Source organism: Megascapheus bottae, chromosome 8 (genome assembly GCF_031878675.1).
Source record: "Megascapheus bottae isolate mThoBot1 chromosome 8, mThoBot2.hap1, whole genome shotgun sequence".
NCBI lineage: Eukaryota > Metazoa > Chordata > Mammalia > Rodentia > Geomyidae > Megascapheus > Megascapheus bottae.
The window spans coordinates 41054156-41077317 of NC_143516.1; the positions used below are offsets into that span (position 1 = coordinate 41054156).

Genomic DNA, 23162 nt, shown 5'->3' on the forward strand with positions numbered 1-23162 from the left:
ACTCTGCATGTGATACAACAATTTACAGGTCCAAATGCTGGAGCAGGGCTCCTCCTGAAAAATAGCCACCAGCCCATCTGAGTTTTACTAAGCACATTTTATATGCCAGACTAGATCACGTGTGGCACCCACTAAGACCAATCAAACCTGATCCTTGGCTTCAGATCATGGCTCGCTTGGAAACACAGAGTTTAGTCATCAAAGGAGCATACAATATGAGAGAGAACTATGGGAGCAAGATACCAAGCCCCTACTGGTGTCAAAGCCAAAAGCCAGAATAAGAGAAAGTGCTTGTTGTCAGACATTATCTATGGGAGAGACATATAATAAATATTAAAATAAATAAACAGGATCATGTCTGACTGAGCTAGAGGAAACTAGTCCAGAGGGCAAAAACAACACATATAAGGAAGGAATTCTGTAGGAGGGTGGAGAAAGATGAAGTAATGCTGGACTTTATTCTGTAGATCAGAGATGCTGTATTCCTTACTCTCCTTGCTGTAACAGACATTAGTAATCTAATCTAATATTCTCTTCTATCAGGCCCAGTGAGATCTCTGAAGCATAGACTACTAATCAACTGGAGTTGATGTATTGGTGAAAGACTAATCATCATCATCCTATCCACAGTGGGAAGCATGAGACTACCAGAATAACATGTTAAGAAAGATTACTTTGAGCAAGGGACACAGGATCACTTACAGGGATCCTGAAGATTACTTAGAAAATATTCACTGTGTGTAGTTACTAAACTCTCACTGTGTGCAAGTCCTTTATCCATTTTCAACAACCTCAAAGGACAGTATCATTTCCTCTCACTGGGCAGATAGAGAAAGTGAACCTTAAAGAAGGTGTCATTTTCCCAAGTGGAGAAGCCAAGATTTGAACCTAAGTGGTGTGGGTCTAAAGCCCTGACTCATTTCACCACAAAATACTGACATTTTTTTAAGTACAAGGTGAGAAGAACTTGGGATAGAAATGGAAAGATTAGACAGAGATGAGAAACACATTCATGAGAGCTGACTCCAAAGTCTGGGTCAAAGATAATAATAGCAAAAGAAAATGCCTTGGTTTGTGCATAGAAAAAAGATTTGAATGGCACATACTAAACTTCTAAGGAGTAGAATGAGAATTGGGAAGGCATTATTATTTCCTTTTTTTTTTTTTGCCAGTTCTGGGTCTTGAACTCAGGGCCTGAGCACTGCCCTTGAGGTTTCTCAAGGCTAGAGCTCTATCATTTGAGCCATAGCACTACTTCTGGCTTTTTTTTTTCTATGTATGTGGTACCGAGGAATCAAACCCGGGTCTTAGTGCATGCTAGGAAGCACTCTACCTCTAGGCCAAACTTCCAGCCCCCTATTATTTCTTACTTTATAAACTTCAGCATATTTTTTTAAAAACATAGATATGTACATTATGGTATATACAATATACCATATATGCCATAGACACATAATGTACATATATTGTACATATACAATATATACATCTATCTATCTATCATCTATCTATCATATACACATATATTGCTGGTGCTTGAACTCAGGACTTAAGCACTGTTCTTTAGCTTTTATACTCAAGACTAGTGCTCTACCACTGATTTGTGTCTCTACTTCTGGCTTTAGAGATGAGTCTCTCAGACTTTCTTGCGTGGGATGGCTTTGATCCTTGATCCTCAAATCTTAGCTTCTTGGGCTGGGAGTTTGGCCTAGTGGTTAAAGTGCTTGCCTAGCATGCACAAAGACCCGGGTTCGATTCCTTGGTACCACATACATACAAAAAAGCCGGAAGTGGTGCTGAGGCTCAAGTGGTAGAGCTCTAGCCTTGAGAAAGTCCAAGGACAGTGCTCAGGCCCTGAGCTCAAGCCCAGGACTGGCAAAAAAAAAAAAAAAAGTTAAAAAAAAAATCTTAGCTTCTTTTATTTTGCCGGTCCTGGGGCTTGAACTCAGGGCCTGGGCATTGTTCTTAAGCTTTCTCAAGGCTAGTGCTCTACCACTTGGGCCACTTGGGCCACAGCACCACTTCTAGCTTTTTCTGTGTTTGTGGTACCTAGGAATCAAACCCAGGGCTTTGTGCCTGCTAGGCAAGCACTCTACCACTAGGCCATGCTCCCTGCCCCAAATCTTAGCTTCTTGAGTATCTAGGATTGCAAGTGTTAATCACTATGGCTGACTAACAAACATATTTTATAATTGACGGTGACTCCAAGGTATTTTTCTCCCGAGTGACTGAGAGATGCCACTGATAGAAGTCAAGTTTGCTTTTTGACATGTTAAAGGAGGCTTAATGGTGGGTTGTGTTTATGGCCTGCTGGGCTTTCATTCTAACTCAGGACTCCAGCATGGTCAAGCTTTCAAAGACTGAGTCTTCCTTTTGGGATGTCATCAGCATAGGTTATGCTGTCTTGTCAGTAGACAGTCTCTATGAGGCAAAGCACAGTCCCCAAGCTAAGTTCATCCAAGGCCTATGGTAAAACTTGGCTTGGAACATAGGACCGGAGCTGGACTGGGCACTGAGTGGGCAGGCGCCACTCTGAACATACCATTGTTTTTGCTCACAGTGCCTCAGGCTGGCCCTGGCAAGTTGGTTAGGGAAGAAATAAGAGGACTACTTCTACCATCCTGGGTCCCCAGAGAGACTTTTCATATCTTGCTTGACCTCCCAGTGCCCCACATAGCACCACCCCATCTCTGTTTACCTCAAAGCAATGGGGTTGTGAGCAATGGCTAATAAAAAGAGGGATGTAACAACTAGTCATTTACATATCATAACCAGAACAAAACCAATAATAATAATGACCTGTCTAGGAAAAACAATAGTTCTCCGAAAATTTGAGAGTAGATTCCTGAGGTGGGAAGACAGATGCCCCGTAATCATCTTACTCAAGCTGCTTTTTAATAGAAGGCAATAAGCACAAATGAAACCATCATCATAATGTATGCCATGTCATAAAAAGTAATTGCTGGCTCAGCCAGGCTCCCTGGAGCAAGCCTTCTGCAGCCCTGTGTCTCCCCTTCCAGCTGTAGGCTTTGCTTCCAGTGTGGCCGAGGCACTGGCTCCAGGGTGGCCTTATACCCTGAAGACTCAAGAAGCTGATATGTATTGTCCCAGCTTCCGGTTTGTAAGCTGTGGGGTAGCTTTGAACTCTAGGAGTGGGCTGTTTCCTCTGAGAGGGAGCAATGCATAGGAAGATCCAGAATGAGCACATGTTCCATTTACCCACCTCCATTTGTTTGCCATATGTGTGGCTTCCCAAGCAGTCTGGCTGGGCTTGGTATCACTAGACAGGCCTCTGTGGGGTGGCCCAGACTCGAAAGCCTGTTTCTAAGAAGCCTGTGCCAGAAGTAGCTCCTTAACCCCAAGGCCTACTCATGTGTGATTTCCTTGCAAATCAGCTTACAAACAACTAGATGTACCAACTGCTCCCACATTCCAATATCCCCATTGGCACTGGGGGACCCCTATGAGTCATCCTCTGCCAGGCCCTGTCATGTGTCATCTTGGCAGTTTATGGCCTGACATTTGACCTGCAGTCATTGTGTTCTCCTGGTCAGTACCTCTCGACCCTGGAACTCTACTTTCATTTGAGAAGGTGTCATTCGAGAGCATCCCTTCACACTGGTGGCCTTTGACCGGGAAATTCCTCCTGGCAGCAACAGGCCAGTCTTGTGGTGGTTGGCTGTCACCCAATACTTTTACCTGGGTCAGGATCCCTGGCTAGACTTGGGAAATTTGGGAAAGATCCCAGTTTCTTTAGGAAATAGCAACCTAAGTATGGGGATAGCCCTGCCCTAAATTACTCACACTTTCAAAGTTGATTCACTTCTGTGATACAGAGAATTGGGGAATCTGGCAGCCACCCTGTTACACACCTCTTTGTCACATATAATCATGTAGAATCATCTGGCATAACTTGGATGGCTGGACACGGAGATAGTGTAGATTTTATTTCTAAAGACTGAAGGGAGGCCCAGTCTGCCTGGAGCCCTCATCTCTGGAGATCAGGTATCGAGAGCTTCAGTCACTAGTGGACTTGCTCTGCCATGTGTCTGTGCAGTATCTCATTCTCCCCTCCCCCTGCACCCCTCAAGTCAAGTCTGCTCCTCTTGGACTGCCTTTCATCTCGGAGAAATCTCTGGCTGATGCGGTTAGTGGCTCTTCCTTCCTTGGCAAGCGCCCTGAGCTCAAGGCAGACAGGATCAGCTCTGCGGAAGGCCTGCAGTCAGTAATCCCTCCAGCCTGCAAGTCTCCTCGCACTTCCTCTTTCTCTCCTGTCTGCCCGGGCCTGTTGCTTCTCTCTTGACTGCCCAGAGGCCAGAGGACATACACTGCTTAGATTCGCAGAACTCTTAGAGTCTCGGAACTCAAAACTGATAAGCAACTTCCCCTGTTTTCCCTTTGTGGGGCCCCTAGAATACGTACTACTCCCCTTTAGCCTTTAAAAATTATCTTTAGTTATACAAAAGGGTTTCATTTTATGACTGTACCCTTCCATCACTCTTCCCCTCCACCATTTATCCAAGCCTCCCACCTCCACCCCAATTTCCCAGTTCCATCTTCATAGATGTGTGTTGAGTACATTGAATATCATGGCTGTATCTACCCACCACTCATTTCTCCCTTTCCTTTTAAGAAACAAATCCAGAATGTGGCCTGAACACTGAACGTTCAAGTGGTGATTACTATACACGATGGGCATGAGGAGAGAATGATTTTTGTTGTTGTTGTTGTTGTTGTTTTGGTCTGTCATGGGGCTCAAACTCTGGGCCTGGGTGTTGTCTCTGAGCTCTTCAGCTCAAGACTTTCACTCTACCCCTTGAGCCACATCATCACCTCCAGTTTTCTGGTGGTCGATTGGAGATAAGAGTCTCATGGACTTTCTTGTGCCCGGGCTGGCTTTGAACCATGATCTTCAGAAGATCTCAGCCTCCTGAATAACTAGGATTAGAGGCATGAGCCACCTGTACCTGGTAGGAAATGACTTTTCTTTTCATTTTATTTTTTGTTATCGAGGTAGTGTATAGAGGGGTACATCCGCCAGATAGTGGGTGCATTACTTCTCACACTTGATACCCCTTCTCATGTTTTTGTCCCCATTTCCCTCCCCCTACCCCTCCCAATCATCTTGTATATATAATATACCAGGTAACAAAGTCAGATACAGTAACAATATGAGATTAACCAAAGGGCAACAAAGGAGAAGAGAAATAACATAGTACATTAAGAACAACAGTCATTCAAACTAAAGCTCTTGTTTCCATATCCTAGAGATCCTTTCATTTAGTCTCATCCTATATGACCTTATGTACCTAGGTTTAGTGCTGTTGTAATCCTCTGCTAGGAGAGTCCTAGATGTGTACTAATTATTACAATTGAGGGAAACCATTGAGCCTATGTTCCTTTGGGTCTGGCTTACTTCACTTATTATGATTTTTTCCCCAAGTCTTTCCATTTCCTTACAAATGGGGTAGTGTCATTGTTTCTGATGGCAGCATAGAATTCCACTGTGTATAAATACCACATCTTCTTCGGGTTGTTTTTTTTTTTTTTGCCTGTTGTGGGGCTTGAACTCTGGGCCTGGGCAATGTCCCTGAGCTCCTCAGCTCATGGCTACTGCCCTACCCCTGAGCCATAGCCCCACTTTCCATTTTCTAGAGGTTAATTGGAGACAAGGGTCTCTCGGACTTTAGTACCCAGGCTGGCTTTGAACCATGATCCTCAGATCTCAGCCTCCTGACCAGCTAAGGTTACAGGCGTGAGCCACTACACCTGGCGTACCACATCTTCTTGATCCAGTCATCTACTGAGGGGCATCTGGGTTGGTTTTCTTTAGAAAAGAACTTTTGTGTTGGCTTAGTTGGCATCCTAGGTCCCTGAGGAGTGTTCTTTTAAGCTTCATTGCCACTGATGTGATGTTTATGGCTGCTGCTATTATTAGAACCCATTTTAGTAATAACCATAATAATGGTGTGTTGAGCTAAGGTGGGTCAAACAGTGCACAGGAGTAAAGTGCACATGCATTCACCAATGGAGGCTCTTGGGCCTCCTACACACAAGCCTGCAATGCAGACTGTGTGAGCCATGCCAAGAGTGCTTGGAAGCCACACATATGGTAAACAAGCAGAGGGGCCATGTGTTCATCCTGGGTCTCCCTCTTGAGGAAACAGTCCACCGTTGGACTTCAAAGCCTTCCTATAGATAATAGAGCCTAAAGTCGCTGGCATTGTAGGTGACTCCATTCAGGGTATGCTGTTTCCCCCCCATGACGAATGCAGTCCTGCAGTCCCTCAGCCACAGGGCAGCCCTAGTGTGTGAGAGAAGATATGTAGCCCTGGCTGGACCCAGTGCAGGGTTCTCCTGCTTTAGCCTCACACATGACTGGCTTTGAACCACCATCTTCAGATCTTAGCCTGTAGAGTAGTTAGAATTACATATGTGAGCTACCTCTGGAATACTTGTAAAATAAACAAACAAAAGATCAAATTCAGTAGGGTACTTTGAAGATCCATATAATGCTTCTCCTTTCTGAAATATTCAGCTCCTTTCGCAAAGGAGACTTCCCCCAAGAAAGGGCACAAAGACTTGATGGTGTCTTGCCCTCAGTGTGGCTCTGAGACCACCCAGAAGGTATCTTGACAATGGTGTGTCACCAGAGGGACTCTAGTGGGTGGCCCGGGGAAGTCACAGTGCCCCACCCTCAAGTTGTCAGTCAAGGAGCAAGTGCAGCAGGAACCAAGGTGACAGCACCCACCCTTGGACAGCCAGCCTTACATCACTGTGGGAGGCGGGAGGAGTTTCTGCGGAACCAGAAGAGCTGAGTTCCTTGCTCTTGGTGGTTCACGGGCTGAAGGAGGAAACCCTCACCATGCATTATCTCCTCTCGGGCAGGCTCTCTGGGCCATGTAGCAGGTTTTAAAGAGAGCCTCTCAGAACTTTCCTGGGCCTCACTGCAAATCTTTCCAGTCGAGTTTTCTGGGATGAAACCTAGAAATCTACACTCTGCCAAAGCCTCCTCCCTGCCCCCTGCCCACTACGAATACAGCAAAGGTGCAAGTCACCCACACTGGAGCATCACTGACAGGCCACCAGCCGCGCCTGCTCAGTCTTCCCTCACACTTCCTCACTGGCAGCCTTGTCCTCTCCTTTGCCTCCCCGGTCCCCAAAGCCTATTTTCTACCATTAAAACCGTCCCGCACCTCCATCCCCCACACTTCAGAAGCTGAGATCTGAGGATTGCAGTTCAAAGCTAGATTGGACAGCTTATCACCAATTAAGCAAGGGGGGAAAAAGCCGTAAGTGGAGCTATGGCTCAAGTGGTAGAGCACTGAGCACAAAAACTCAGAGACAGAGTTCAGGCCCTGAATTTAAGCCCAGTACTGATGCCCAGGCAGTGCACACCTGTGCATGAGCGCGCGCGCGCGCGCGCGCGCACACACACACACACACACACACACACACACCACCTCCTGTCCCTTCCCCCCCACCCAGACCCTTTATCACCATAAAGTTTGTAGTTGGTGGTGGTGGTGGTAGGGCTTGTCTCTTCACACACCAGACTGAGAAAGGGCCCTTGTAAGACAATTAAAGCAAAACTGTTAAATTCCAGGTGTTTTCATGCTTTCTAATTAAAAAAAAACAACAGTACTTTTTTATTGAAGAAAAGATCAACATGAAAGATCTAAAACACAAGGAAGAAAATTTAAAAACCCACACACTTATAGTTCTCATCATAATACATAAATGAATTATTCTCTTCTTTTCATTTTATGATTATTATGTACTACTTTACCTTTTGAGGATACAAAATGCCCTTAGCTCTTTTACCATGAAGATTGGTAAGATGTGAGCTCTATTCTACTGGGGAGTCTCCTTCCTTCCTAGGGAGTCTCTTCCTGGGACTACTCAGTCCAAACATTGTTGGTCTAGTCTTGTTGCCCACTATAGGGCCACTGAGAGGTGTTGCCATTGCCTACCATTTCATTTTAGTATTTTATGTTGTTTATAATTTTATTTGTGTCAGTACTGGGGTTTGAATTCAGGGCCTGGGTGCTGTCCCTAAGTTTTTTTTTTTTTTTTTTTTTTTTTTGCCAGTCCTGGTGCTTGGACTCCGGGTCTAAGCACTGTCCTTGGGCTTTCTCAAGGCTAGAACTCTATCATTTGGGCCACAGCACCACTTCTGGCTTTTTCTGTGTATGTGTACCAAGGAATCAAACCCAGGTCTTCGTGCATGCTAGGCAAGCACTCTACCACTAGGCCATGCTCTTGGCCAGTTTTTTTGTTTGTTTGTTTTTCTTAAGGCTGGTACTCTACCACTTGGTTCACAGCTTCACTTCTGGCTTTTTGATGGTTGCTTGGAGATAAGAGTCTCACAGACTTTCCTGCCTGTACTAGCTTTGAACCTTTATCCTCAGATCTCAACTTGTTTAGCCAGTTTTGCAGATAGTAAGCATTGACACCTGGCTTTTATTCCCTTTTGGACTTAGAACTCAGACTTGCCTTTTTGAGGCTGTAGGGATTCCATGACACACCTCCAGGAAGCCAGTTACTCCTCACCAACCAGAGGGGCTTCAGTGATATAGGACTCAAGTCTGTCTGTGTCTCTCTCACTCTTGTTCTCGCATGGCTCCAATAGTAGAGTACCTTCCTTGAGTTCAGTCCTTGGTACCATAAAAACAAATGAACAGACAAAAGTGTAAAACCAGCTAAAAATTGTTTCTTAGCTATAGTTTGCTTTCTATATCCAAATCCGTAATATTTTCCCATTGCTAAAAAATAATGTAAGTTTTAGCTCTTTGTTGTTGTTGCCTGTCTTAGGCCTTGACGTCTGAGCACTGTCCCTAAGCTTCCCTGGCTCAAGGCTAGTGCTTTACCACTTGAGCCACAGCACCACTTCTGTGTGTGGGTTGTTGTTCTTTTGAATATATAGTTTTGGTGGTTATAAGGGTTTCATAGACTCTGTTGCCTGGGCAGGCTTCAGACCACAATCCTCAGATCTCAGCCTTCTGAGTAGCTAGGATTACAAGTGTGAGCCAACAAAGCTATTTTTTTTAATGCTTAAAGGATGCTATTTTATCCTTTCTACCACTCCCAAGTCCTAGTAATAAATATGACTTAAATATAAATATGTCCTGAGATATCATCTTAAAACAAAGCCTCTCTGGGCTCATTCTGACAAGTACTGGGAATCTGGCTTTCTTACCTCGCAGCATTTAGTTTTTTCCAGGCCCTGGTCTTCTGCTGGGAACAGGGATGTTGGACTGTCCTAAGTCTTCTGTTCCAGAACAAAATCATTTGCTGAAAACCAACTCATTCTAATAAACCCAGTTCTAAACCAAATTTAGAATTTCCAGCAATGCCTTCTAAGCAGGAACATTTGCAAGGAGTGAGGAAAGGAAAGGAGGAAGGAAGGAAAGGGAAGGAAGGGACAGGGGAGGCACCGAGCAGGAGTCAGGAATGAGGACGTTCATCTTGAGTGGGGTTAGCACTGACAGCCTTCTCGTCACACTCACAGGCGGCTGTTTGGCTGTTTTGCTCTCCCAGAGGCCACCCCAAAGAGTTCCAGCCGCTGGAAAGTTTAAATAGAAAGTGTTTCATGTAGGCTCACTTGCATACTATTTGACACACATTGTTAACAATTGAGTCTGGGTGATAGATACACAGAAATTCTCATTTTTCTATTAGAGATTTGACATTTTCCATAATAAGATAATAAAAATGTTCTTTTTTTTGCCAGTCCTGATTTGAACTCAGAGCCCAAGCACTGTCGTTGGACTTTGTCAAGGCTAGAGCTCGACCACTTGAGCCACAGAACCACTTCTGGCTTCTTTTCTATGTATGTGGTACCGAGGAATCAAACCCAGGTCTTTGTGCATGCGAGGCAAGCACTTTACCACTAGGCCAAACTCCCGGCCCCACAAAAATGTTCTTTAGCCAAGTACAAAGGTAGCATTAGAAGCTGGTGGCTCACATCTGTAACCCTACCTGTCATGCTGAGATCTAAGGGCTGAGGTTCAAACCAACGAGACTCTTAACTAGCAAAAAGTTGGAAGTGTTGCTCAAGGGCTAAAGTACCAGCCTGGAGTAGAAAAGCCAAACAAGAACTCAAGGCCAGGAGCTCAATCTTCCATACTGGCACAAACCAAACAAAGTTAGTAATAATATAGGGATTCTGAATATGTGAATTTCGAACGTAAAACTCCATTGCTTCATTCTGACACATAGAACCTGACAAGTTCATTTTGCATACAGGGAATTAACTGAAATAATCACACAAAAATGTGCTACAAATCCAGTTCCTTTCCTTCTAGTAAAATCATATCTTTATAATCCAGGAAGTAAAGTAGCATTATTCTAAAAGGGAGAGAAACATTCCAGGTCCTCTGAAAGGGATTAGGAGATTTTTTTCTCCTGTATACAAAGTAACCACCATACCAGGCCTGCCTCAACTCTTGCCTGGATCAGCCATGAAACCTGCCCTAGTGGAAATGCAAGGTCTCATGAAACACACATACTTCCCAGATTCTGGAAGTCACTATGAACTATTGCTTCATAATCTGAGAATATTCTGGTCATCAGAACCTAGTTTCATAAGTGATGGATATGTTGCATGCAAATACACAAAGTAAAACTTGGCCCTCCACAAGTCCTAGGGAGAATGAGTCACCTTTACTCTTGATGTTGTGATAGGTTTCAGGAAATAAAACTCCAACAAGTGTACATGGGGATTCCTTTACATGAGTCTTTTTATCTTTACTGCCTTGGGTCCTGCTCTGTTCTTGTCTTGGTAGTTGCAGATGGGATGGGGTGATGAACACACTCACTGCATCTCCCAGTGTTAGGAAAGCTATGGGTGGAGCTACCATCCCCTGCTCTAGGGCATCACCTTGATGACTTGATTAAGCTCTTCTTCCACCTTTCAGCTGCCTCTGCTACCCACTCCTGGAGGCTGGTTTGTCTGTACATTCCCTTTGGCCTGGCCTTTTGCTTTATGCCTGGAATGCAGGCTCTTTGCCCTTTAGACTTGTCTACAAAATATCCAGACTTCAGTCTAAATGACTCACAATGAGGGGCTTAACTAACTCACTACATGCTGGGTTTTAGCACTAGAGGTTATGATGGATCAGAGATCAGGATTTCTTCTTAATATGACAAGTGTATACTTAGTAGCAACTTTACAGTTTAAGGTACATATTATCTTTCCTTCAGAAATACAAACAGCTGAATTTTTTTCAGTCCTGGGGCTTGAACTCAGGGCCTGGACATTGTCCTTGGGCTTTCTGAAGGATAGCACGCTACCCCTTGAGCCATAGCACTACTTCCAGCTTTTTTGTATGTATGTGGTACCTAGGAATCGAACCCGGAGCTTGTGCATGCTGGGCAAGCACTCTACCACTAAGCCATGCTACTGGCTCCATTTTTTTTAAATTTAATATAATTTTATAGAGGGGTTACATTTACGTTCATAAGGTAGTCAGTACATTACTTCTTGAACATTGTTACTCCTCATGTTTTTCTTCTACTTTCCCTCCTCCTAACCCCTCCCAAGTTGTAAAGTCCATTTCTAACATATGTCTTGTGAGTATCACTGTTACATTGGTTCACCCTTTGTCCTTTGTCTCATCATGTTGTTTTTCCCCTAATTCAAATAAATAAACAAATAAATAAACATATATAGAATATCAGGTACCAAAGTTAGATACAGCAACAACAGGGGATAATCCATAAGGGGAAAAATAACAAAAGAAAAAATAACTCCAGGCAAGTGTTGGTGGCTCATGCCTGTAATCCTAGCTACTCAAGAGGCTGAGATCTAAGGATTGTGGTTCAAAGCCAGTCCAGGCACTACAGTTTGTGAGATTCTTATCTCCAATTAACCACTAGAAAAATCAGAAGTGGGGCTGTACTGTGGCTCAAGGAGTAGGGTGGTAGCCTTGAACTGAAGAGCTCAGGAACAGCATGCAGGCCTAGAGTCCAAGCCCCACCACCGACAAAAAACAAAACAAAAAAGGAACAAAAAACTTGACCTAGTATATTAAAAACAACCACCACAACAACAAACTTGTTTCCATATCCTGGAGTCCACTTTACTTAGCATCACCCTATATGGCTGTATTCACATAGCTTTTCTTTTTGCTTTGCTTGGCTTTTTTTTTTCTTTAGTTGGCCATAGGGCTTGAACTCTGGACCTGGGTTCTGTCCCTGAGCTCTTCATCTCAAGGCTAGTGCTCTACCACTTGAGCCACAGCATCACTTTCACATAGCTTTTGAGCTATTGTGAGCAGATCAAGATTTTTGTTTTCATTTTTTTTTTCCTTTTTGTGCCAGGACTAGGGCTTGAACTCAGGGCCTGAACACTGTCTTTTAGCTTTTTCACTTAAAGCTGGCACTTTCCAGCTTTTTGTTAGTTAGTTGGTGATAAGAATCTCATGGACTTTACTGCCTGGGCTAGGGTGAACCACGATCCTCAGGTTTCAGCCTCCAGAGTAGCACCTGAGCCACCCATGGGTGGCTCAGGTCAGTGTTCTAAAATGAGGAGGTCTTATTGTCAAAATAGCAGATGATTCTCATACATACTCCTTTTCTGTGATAAACTCTGTAATCAGGCTACACATCTGGGCTGCTTCTCCATGTCTCCAGAGAGTCCTCCGGGAGGAAGTGAGAAGTGAAAGCACTTGGGCTCAGGCCAGACACCACGGCTTCTTGAGGAAGCAGTGAGCTTGGGTGACTTATTCTTCAGCTTTATGGTCTCATGAAACACAAACTCAACTATAAGGAAGTACAGTCTTGAGTTGTTAATTAAACACCAGTTTGGTAAATGAGAAGACTAAGCTGAAAATGTGACATTATTCATTTAGAGACCTACTTCTGCTCCTCAATTTGTTGGTGAAGTCATGTACAAAGACAGCCTGGAGAACCCCTGTGCTGTGGCTGGAATTAAGGAGTGAAGTTAGCTTAGGTGCTTTTTAAACCACAATTTTTATTATTATAAAAGTGATGTACAAAGGGGTTATAGTTATTTAAGTCAGGTAAAGAGTACAATTCTTTATGGACAATCTCTCCCCTTCCTTTGTTCTGTCTCAATGTTTCCCTCCCATCTCCACTTGCAAGTGCCAACACCTTTTTATCCACCAAGACTTAGGGTATTGGACAGAAGATAGGACTTTTGAAGCTTTCAGTGAAACCACTCAATAGTTAGAAAAATCAAGAGAAAGACTTCCTGCTTCTACCCAGGAATGGGGAAAGCCTCTCTGTACTGTTAAGCTGCTGGGCTATCACCACTGGAACAAAACAAGGTGGTTGGTGGTTTTTGTTGTAAACATTCAGCTCCAAAGGAATACTTTAGCAGCTGGATGAGCCACTCTGAGTCATGCTGCTTAGATGGTGGAAATTCCACTACAAAAGTAGGAGGCGTTGGATGAGACAAGATTAAGTCAGGTGTCTGTCTAGATTAAGTCAGAGCAGAGATTTGAGGCAGGGCTAAGAGAAGCTGGTTCTTGTCCACATGAACTCCAAGAGGTACAGAGCCTATTTGCTGAAGTCATTATGAAACAGGAAGTTCATCTTAGTAAGTAGAAAGTAAATCTTATCAAAGTACACAGGTGAGATGTCTGGCAAGATGCACGTAGCCAGCACCCAGGAAGAACAAAGCTTCAACAGCCAATGGGGCTTCTCAAGTCCAGTCTCCTCTAGGCTAGATTTGATCATGCAAGGTGGCATCAAAGAGCAAAAGATAAGTGGGTTTCAACTGAGGAAAATTTTGGCCTTTATTCCCTGTGCCTTTTTAAAAATTACTAGATAATTATTTCTCAATAGAGGGAAAAAAGGCAAAAATAGTTAACTTATTTATTGCTTTATTCTTGCTATAGAAGAATATGAGACTGTAGGAAGTTGCATACAATCCACCACAGATGAAAATTCATGTAAGATTCATTTCAAGGCACACACACACACACACACACACACACACACACACGTGCATGTGTGTGGGTACTGGGGCTTGAACTCATGGCCCGGGCATGAGCATTTTTGCTCAAAGTTAGCACTGTACCAGTTGAGCCACAGCAATACTTCTGGTTTTTGTTTGTTTGTTTGGTGAATTAGGGATGAGTCTCACGGACTTTCTTGCCTGGGATGGCTTTGAACCGAATTCCTCAGATTTCAGCTTTATTTGTAGCTGGGACTACAAGTGTGAGCTGCCAGCTCTGGGCTTTCAAGATATGTGTGTGTGTGTGTGTGTGTGTGTGTGTGTGTGTGTGTGTGTGTATGGGAGTGGGGCTTGAACTCTGGGCCCGGGCACTGTCCCTGAGCTTTTCAGCTCAAGGCTACCATACTACCCTTGAGCCAAGCCCCATTTTCCATTTTCTAGAGAGTAATTGGAGATAAGGGTCTCAGGTCCTTTTGTGCCTGGGCTGGCTTTGAACTTTGATCTTCAGATCTCAGCCTCCTCAGTAGCTAGGATTATAGGTGTGAGCCACCATGCCTGACTAAGGTATATATTTTTGATGTTGAAATCTCTAGAATGAGCTTGGTCATGGCAGGGAGGTTTTCGTACCTTGAAGTGTATCTGACCAGGAAAGTGTGTGTGTGTGTGTGTGTGTGTGTGTGTGTGTGTGTGTGTGTGTGTTATATCACCCACCTCCTCTCCAGCAGGAAAAGGAACTTTCTGGCTTCTCACCCTTACCATATACCTAGTTTCAACTGCGTGAACAGTCAGCCCTTGGAAGTTCCTTAAGGTAGGTTCTAAGTGGGACTTAGCCTGCCTGTCCTCATAGTGCTGGGTTTGGGGTGACTCACCACCTTATCCTTGTGTCATGGCTACAGAAACGTCAAGGGGACTCTCAGGATGCAGTATTGTTCCTGAGCACCAGCCTCAGTTGAGTTAGAGGATCTAGAGTGAAGTTCCAGCTTGAGGCCTGATGTGGCTTAGAAGGTCACTGTACTCCAGAACCTGCTGGTATAAGAATGAACCAGGAGACCTTTGGAGCTGAGAAGGCATGAGCCATCTTATGACAAGGACCAAGATCACTCCATGTTCTCCGTGGTGATGAGGGTACCCACAAATGTGACAGTCACTAAAGATTCTCCGTGGGCAAGAGCCTTCCAGCTTGCTCTCTTGTGTCCCTCTGACCCTCTCCCTTTTGATGAATGGTTCTGAAATCATCACCTAAAGTGTCATGTTACTTTTTTTTTTTTTTTGCCAGTCCTGGGGTTTTGACTCAGGGCTAAGCACTGTCCTTGGGCTTTCCTCAAGGCTATTGCTCTACCACTTGAGCCACAGCATCACTTCTGGCTTTTTCTGTGTATGTAGTACCGAGGAATCGAACCCAGGTCTTCGTGCATGCTAGGCAAGCACTCTACCACTAGGCCACACATGGCCCCATGTCATGTTACATCTTATGCATGGGGCCTCCATTACCAGCCTCTCCATCCTTATCTTAATGTCAGAAGCCTTAGGTTGGAACTGACTGGAAAGAGAGAGGGCAGGAAACACCCACCCCTTCCTCCAGCAGAGCCATCTCAAAACCTCTTGAAATGAATCCAGTACATCTCCAGACCTCTACGAAACATTCACTCCCTAATTGTCTCTTATAATTTTCTAGTTTTCAGTATTGAGAGCCTGGTCAGAGGATCAGGGCACGTGTGTGTGTGTGTGTGTGTGTGTGTGTGTGTGTGTGTGTGTGTGTGTGTGATTAGAATGTAGGAGTTGGGCACTATCCCTTATCTTCTTTTGCTCAAGGCTGGCACTCTATCACTTGAACCACAGCTCTCCTTCCAGCTTTTTTGGTGGGCAACTGGGAAATAAGAATCTCATGGCTTTTCCTGCCGGGGGTGACTTTGAAGTGTCATCCTCAGATCTCAGCCTCTTAAGTATCTAGGATTACAGGTGTAAGACAACAGCACCTGACTACTAAACAAGCTCTTCTCCCACAATATACCCCAACTCCTGTTTCTTCTCCCAAGGCATCCACATCTCCAGATGCCAGTGAATCCCTGCCAAGCTATTTAATGTAAACACTGGGGGTATGGCTCAGTGGCAGAGGGCCTGCCTAGCATGTATAAGCCCTGGGTTTGGTTCCTGGTGATGCAAAAACAAAACCAAGCAAATTCAATGCATGTACAAGACTTTGCATATAGACTTCTAGTTTTCCCTTTCATAAATGAAATCATACTACTCACTATTATATATTCTTTTTTTCCTGTTAAAGATATATTTAGATCTCTTCCATTTCAGCACATACACAGCTGCTTCATTTTTAAAAAAGATTACAACAGAGTAGTGTATCATATAGATAATCTTAATTTATTTTATCAGTCTTCTATTAGACGTTTTCCAAAATGTTGTTATAGTGAGAAATGTTGCTATGTACGTTCTTGTACATATAACCGTGCCTTGTTGCTCCCAGCCTTGAATTGGTAGTTTTAGTCTCATGTGTAACTGTCTGCTCTTCCTTTTCTTTTTCCCCTCCCTTATTTCTTTCCTCTGCTCCCTCCTTATTTCCCTTCCCTTCCCTTCCCTTCCCTTCCTTTCCCTTCCCTCCCTTCCTCCCTTCGTCCCTCCCTCCCTCCTTCCCTCCCTCCTTTCCCTCCCTTCTTCCCTCCCTCCCTTCCTTGTGCTGGGGATAAATCCATCTGTATTTCAAAATGTATTTTAATGAGATTGCAAGCGCCTGGTGAACTAGAGCAAACATTGTGCTGTCTTGCAACTCCAAAAATAAAATATAGCATTATATACATAGGTTGGGTCTCAGAAATATTGGATAACTAAATAAAAACTCAACTGTAACTGGGCATGCCTGTAATCCCAGCACTCTGGTTGAAGCAGGAAGATTGTGATTTTAAGCCTGGGCTACATAGTGGCTTGCAGGCCAACCTGAGATACATAGACTCTGCTTCAAAACAAAACAAAATACATCAAACAAACAAACAAAACCCTCCATTTTGCCAGTGATACATACTTAAGAGAGAAGCAGGTGGTATTTGAAAGGTTAAATAACCTGCCTAAATTACAGACAACCTATCAAAGGAAAGACCAATAAAATAAGTAGATAAAAATAACCTAGATATCTAGATATATTCTGAAAGTAGAACATTTACATGTGTACTTAGATAGATAACCCGTTGGCTGGCCCAGTGAGGAGAGTAAACAACTCCTCTAGAAAAATCGGTCATCTCGGGAGGCAGGCAGTCAGATATCTTCAGCTTTTGGAATTCCGTTTAGCAGGTGTTGACTCCAGTCCACAGAATGGTGTCCTAGTGACCTGGAAAAGTTCCAGGTAAGTATCACCCAGAAAGCATGACTGAACAGTGGAAGAGATTTCCTCTCTAGAGCAAAATCTAACTCAGCTCAGAGCAAGACAAAAGAGGAGAAGGAAGAAGGAAGGATCTGGAGGAGGCAAAGCACACACTGAGCACATGACAGCTCTGGAATAAATCAGGAAAAAGAGGGAATGAGTAGATGACTTTAATTGTGCCGCATCAGCTGTCATGGGTGATACACGAGGAGAATGCTCTTTTGTTAATAAACAAGGAGGGTGTTGTTATCGTGATGCTTAATGAACACTCATTATGATCTGGTAGTTCAAAATGTGTGGTCTGATTGGTGGATCTCAAAACAATTATGTCGACATCTCCTAGCTTAAGGATCATACAGCTCTGGTGTTTCGCAATGCTATTACCCCTTCAAAACAAAAAAGGTTTTCATACACTAAATGTTGTGTTTAATCTTCCTGGATCTCTTCAGGGATTTCTAAAACCTGCACCTAGAGTGAGTCCAATGTTGACATCATTTTTTTAATGTTATTTTGTGTTTTTGAGCTAGTAAGTTTCCTTTGCCCTAAAGGAAAAAGAATGGGGCAGAGTGCTGAATGTTTTCTTTAGTCCTTAGACTCCACCCCTCCACCAATAAAAGCCTTGCCATCAAGTTTATGGGTTGGAAGACAACCAGCAAACTCTACCACATGGGGCAATAGGAAGCATGGATGCCACATGGCACTGAAATGCAAGAGTAATTTGAGGAGCATAATTATCCAAGGTGGCAGTTTGGTGAAGATGGAAGGTGACACTCCTAAGCTTGAGTAAAGTGCCCTGGAATCTGAGAAGCTATTGAAACAATTCACATTTCAAGTTCCTGCCTCACCCCCAAGTGTTGGCATCAACCTCCTTCCAAGGCCCACCTGGGCACCTGCAGCCCTGACCCACAGGGCAAAGAGCCACACGCTGACTCATCAGCTCCTACAGTGCTGAGCCAAGAGCTACAGGGCAAGTCCACCTGGTTTCCTTTTGCTACCACGACCAAAACACCATGCCAGGCACGGACTAGAAGGACGTGTCATCCGTTGATGTGGCATTTCAACAAGGCTTTGTGAATGTCAATGTGTTTTTATTGAACAGACCAATGAGCTTTACTCGTATTGATTTGTAGAAATGGACTGAGAGGTCATCTGGTTTAATATTGCATTTTACAGATGTGGAAACAGATGTGGAGAAGCCTTGCTAAAGTCACCCAGCTGGTCAAACCTGGAATAAACCCAGCTCACTTGATCACCTGTCTCCCAACATTCTCCAGCATAGTTCTCTTTCCATTTCCATTTCCTGCCCCCAACACCAACAACATTCTGGCTACTGCTCTGGAGTGCATTCTTTTGATATGAAACAATGGCTGGCTGAGAAGATTTTGTGCATCCTTATTAAATATGAGAATGTTTTGAGGGTAAAACCTAGGACATCTAGAAGTGAATGTTTTCATGTAAGATTTCAACATTGTTTATGACTCTGTCCAGAAACTCATGTTTCTGAAGATCTACATATAAATGATGTTGTAGTCTTATTTCAAGAAACCAACCATTTATTCTTTTTTTTTTTTTTTTTTTGCCAGTCCTGGGCTTGAGCTCAGGGCCTGAGCACTGTCATTTGACTTTCTCAAGGCTAGAGCTCTACCACTTGAGCCTCAGCACCATTTCCAGCTTTTTTCTATGTATGTGGTACCGAGGAATCGAACCCGGGTCTTCGTGCATGCTAGGCAAGCACTCTATCACTAGGCCAAACTCCCGGCCCCCCCATTTATTCTTTTTTAAGAAGGTTTTGTTTTTAAATTGGCATATGTTAGCTATACAAGAAGGATTTCATAGTGACATAGCTATACATACATAAAATGCATCCTGATCAAACTTACTCCTCTCTATCACTCCCCTTATTCCTCTTCCCACTTCAAACAATTTCAACTTGTTTCATTGCTCCATTTTCATACATACATAGACAGTCTTCGACCATAATCACCCGCTCAATTCACCAGCCACATTCCTTAGGAAACCCATCCTCCAACAGAGCCTGTTGGACTTTGTCATTTCTTGTCATCACTATCTACTCTAAATGATCACCAACTCATAATCAGATTTAACTATTATTGGTGTTGATATTCTGACAACTTTCATTGTTGTTTCTTGCAAAGCCAGAAACCATCCCCTATCCCATGCAAGGAAGAGGCTCTTGCACTCAATCACTGTAGTTGATAATCTGTCTTTCACTGCCCCATTAAGGCTAGTATACATGTGACTGAATGTAGAATGTGGAATTTTCTATTAGACATCTGAACCCAAATACAGTCCGAATACTGTTCTCAATCAGTCGGAATACTGTTCTCAATCAAATAGCTTTTTTGACCCAAAGATCAACATAGGCAAAAGATACCAAAAGTACCTATAAAGTGAAAGGGCATATAAAAATCAGAACTGGGCCTGACTGTTTTTAAACAAATCACATCTTTCTTAATAAGATATTAAGATAACTAATTTATTTAAAAGGGATCAGCAAACCAATCAAATTATATAGTCCACTTTCTCTCCTGAGGTAGGTATTTCTTTGGGTCAAAGTCCTGGCCCTGTTCATAGCTGACACTCCTCTTGGCCTGGCCCAATATTTTAAGCATAAAAGCAGTAATACATGTCCCTAGAATGGATGGATGGATGAATGAATGGGTAAAAACATCAAAATTCTTTAAGATGATCAACCCAAAATGAGACAAAAGTAAAATTTAAAAAGTCTTAGGATTTTATGTATTTATGTATCTTATGAGAGGATTTAAAAATAAGACTGTTATAAGGGAAGATTTCATAAACTTTTTTTTTTTGGTCAGTCATGGAGCTTGAACTCTGGGCCTGAGCATTGTCCCTGAGCTCTTCAGCTCAAGGCTACTGCCCTATCCCTTAAGCTGCCTCAATTCCCATTTTCTAGTAGTTAATTGGATATGTGTCTCATATGTTCTTTAGTGCCTGGGCTGGCTTTGAACCGCGATCTTTAGATCTCAGCCTCCTAAGTAGCTAGGACTGTAGGTGTGAGCCACTGAGTCTAGCTCATAAGCATTTTTCATTCTGTAAATAGGTCACGCAAGAATTGTGTCTGTAAAATTTGAACTACCTTTCAGACATTCTTCCACACACTAATTGGATAGCACATGATAAAGGAGGTTTCAAAATATGTTTGAGATGCCATCTCCAATGATTTCTGTATTGGGGAGGTGAAGGCTGATGTGCTGGTGTAGAGTGTGCAGGAAGGGCATAATTCCACCACAGTTACTAGTTGTGTGATTTTTAAACAAGTTAGTTAGGAATGTTTTCTAGAACCACTGGGTAAAAGATCTTTCCCTGGTTCATCTAATGTATATACCCCTTGTGGATTTCGTTTTCCTCATATGTGATATAAATTTACCTTAGGCAGAGCACTAGTGGCTCACACCTGTAATCCTAACTACTATGGAGGCTGAGATCTGAGAGCAGTGGTTCAAAGCCAGCCCAGGCAGGAAAGTCCCTGAAACTATTATCTTCATTTAATCAATAAAAATCTGGAAGGAGAGCTGTGGCTTAAGTGATAGAGTACTAGCTTAGAGCACAAAAGCTCACAGACAGTGCCAAGCCCTGAGTTCAAGGTAAGACTGGCACTAACTAACTAACTAAATAAATAAAATCTTTACTTCAAAGGGTATTTGTGAGGACAAAATAAGACAATATCGAGACAGCTCTAGTAACTTATTCAGGATACACCAAATGTGAAGTATTCTTTTCATAATTATTATTGTATCACAGAAGCTGTATTTAAGGCTCATTTTTACTTTCTGTTTCTTCTTCTGGAACGATGCCATTTTAAATGAATACTACAGAGGGAAAATAGGTGTGACTCATGAATCATGTGTTCTTTGGAACTTTAATCTCTAGTTCTCTTCATTTAGCTCATGAAACAAATGAACCAACGAAAGAAAAGCCACAACCAAAGCTAAGAGAAGATGAAAAATGACCATAAGAAGTGTTCAATGAATTTCTAGAAAGCTTACCAGCCGATGGGACGGTCAAGCACTTGAGAGTATTTTCAAGTCTCGAAGACAAATGGAGTATGATTTGTAAATCTCTTTGTATTTTGGCTCCCTAGCATTTCTAGTGTTTTAAGAGTGTCAAGAGTTAAGAAGTATATTGTAAAAGCCTAGAAGCTTTGTTCTGGTCTGGGCAGGACTCTGATCTATTGAAAAACAAGCCAACTTCATTCTGAGCTTGAAGCTTGACAGTGTCATTTACAGTGACACAGTCATGCAGTAAATGAGCAGAGTTCATGACTGTTGTGTAACAACAACACTTCAAGGGTGGCTGCAGGCAGGAAGCACAGTGTGCTGGCCCGCCCTGGTGTGCTGTGTGGTGAATGTGGGGGAGCCACGCCTCTGGAATGTGCCATTGCTCAAAGGCCTTCCTTGCCATCCTCACCAGCCACGCAGCGCGCTGCGGGTGGGCGGGAGCAGGACTGACTGGAGGGACGACTCTATTTTCAGGGAATGACAAATTGATGGCACTGATTGGGTGAGAGTCGCTACCTGTCCTCTGCTCTTGGACAACCTACGGGGAGGATTTGTTTAGTAGTGACTTGTACGAGGAAGTGTTACAGAGCAACAAAAGCACCCAAACAATCTGCTACCAAAGAGGACATCACCAAGGCTGGACTAGAAAATTCTCCACCCTATGTCCCAGCAGCCACTGGGTTGCTAGAGAGGACATTCTATTCCACTGAGAATGAGGGGGGGAAGGGAGGAATGGAGAGAGAGAGAGAGAGAGAGAGAGAAGATGGCAGCTCTAAATTACATGTGCAGTAGCCCAAGAGGCTTGTAAACACTGAAGGACTTGCTGGTTATTTTCATTCCTGCTGGGTTTGGTGGCACACATAACAACTCCATAAACAGAAGAGTGCTGAGGGCATACAATTGGGACAGAGGTCAACAGTGAGCAATGAATGTTCCTGCCATCGTGAATCCAACTACAGGCCTGTTGATGTGTGAAGTCAAAAGAGGCCCTGGTAAGGAAAAGGTGTCAGGCCTTAACTAAAGGCAAACACTTGTGATCACTAGCACGATCAAGTGTCACTACCCTGAGGCTGACAAAGCGGGGAAGTGGGCACAAGTCGTTCAGGGTACAAGGTTTCAGCACTTTTTTTTTTTTGGCTGAGTGTATGCTAGCACTAGAGCTTGAACTCGGGGCCTGGGCACTTTCTCTTAGCTTTTTCATTCAAGTCAGGTGCTCTTCCATTTGAATCATACTCCTTTTCTGGCTTTTTAAATGGCTAATTGGCGATTAAGTCTCTCCAACTTTCCTACTCATGTTGGCTTCAAACCTCAGTCCTCAAATTTCAGCCTCCTGAGTAGCTAGGATTCCAGACATGAGCCATTGGTACCTGGCTGAGTTTCAGTTTTGCCAGATAGAAAGGCTCTATCTGAGACCTGTTAAACAAAGAGCATACAGTTAATAATATTGTGCTGTAGGCTTCAAATGCTTAAGATGGTACATGTTCGGTGAATGTGTTTGTGTAAAAAAATAAAAAGAGGCCAGGAGTTTGGCCTAGTGGTAGAGTGCTTGCCTAGCATGTACCAAGACCCAGGTTTGATTCTCTGGTACCACATACATAAAAAAGCCGGGGGTGGTGCTATAGCTCAAGTGGCAAAGCACTAGACTTAAGGAAAAAGCCCAACAATAGTGCTCAGGCCCCCAGTTCTAGCCTTAGGAATGGCAAAAATAAATAAATAAATGAAAAGAAAAAGAAAAGAATTGGCACTTACTATAGTCTGTTCTCAAATCGTTCAAACTAGATATAATGCCTTAATCTAACTACCACTGTGCCCTTCCTGTCTCTATCAG

The 23162-nt window shown here is 43.4% G+C and overlaps 1 protein-coding gene across 1 annotated transcript in view; it reads left to right on the forward strand.

The window, feature by feature from the left end:
- Positions 1-23162, forward strand: part of Atg5 (autophagy related 5) — a 144594-nt gene that overhangs the window by 120773 nt on the left and 659 nt on the right. The gene's annotated exons all lie outside the window — the stretch shown is intronic.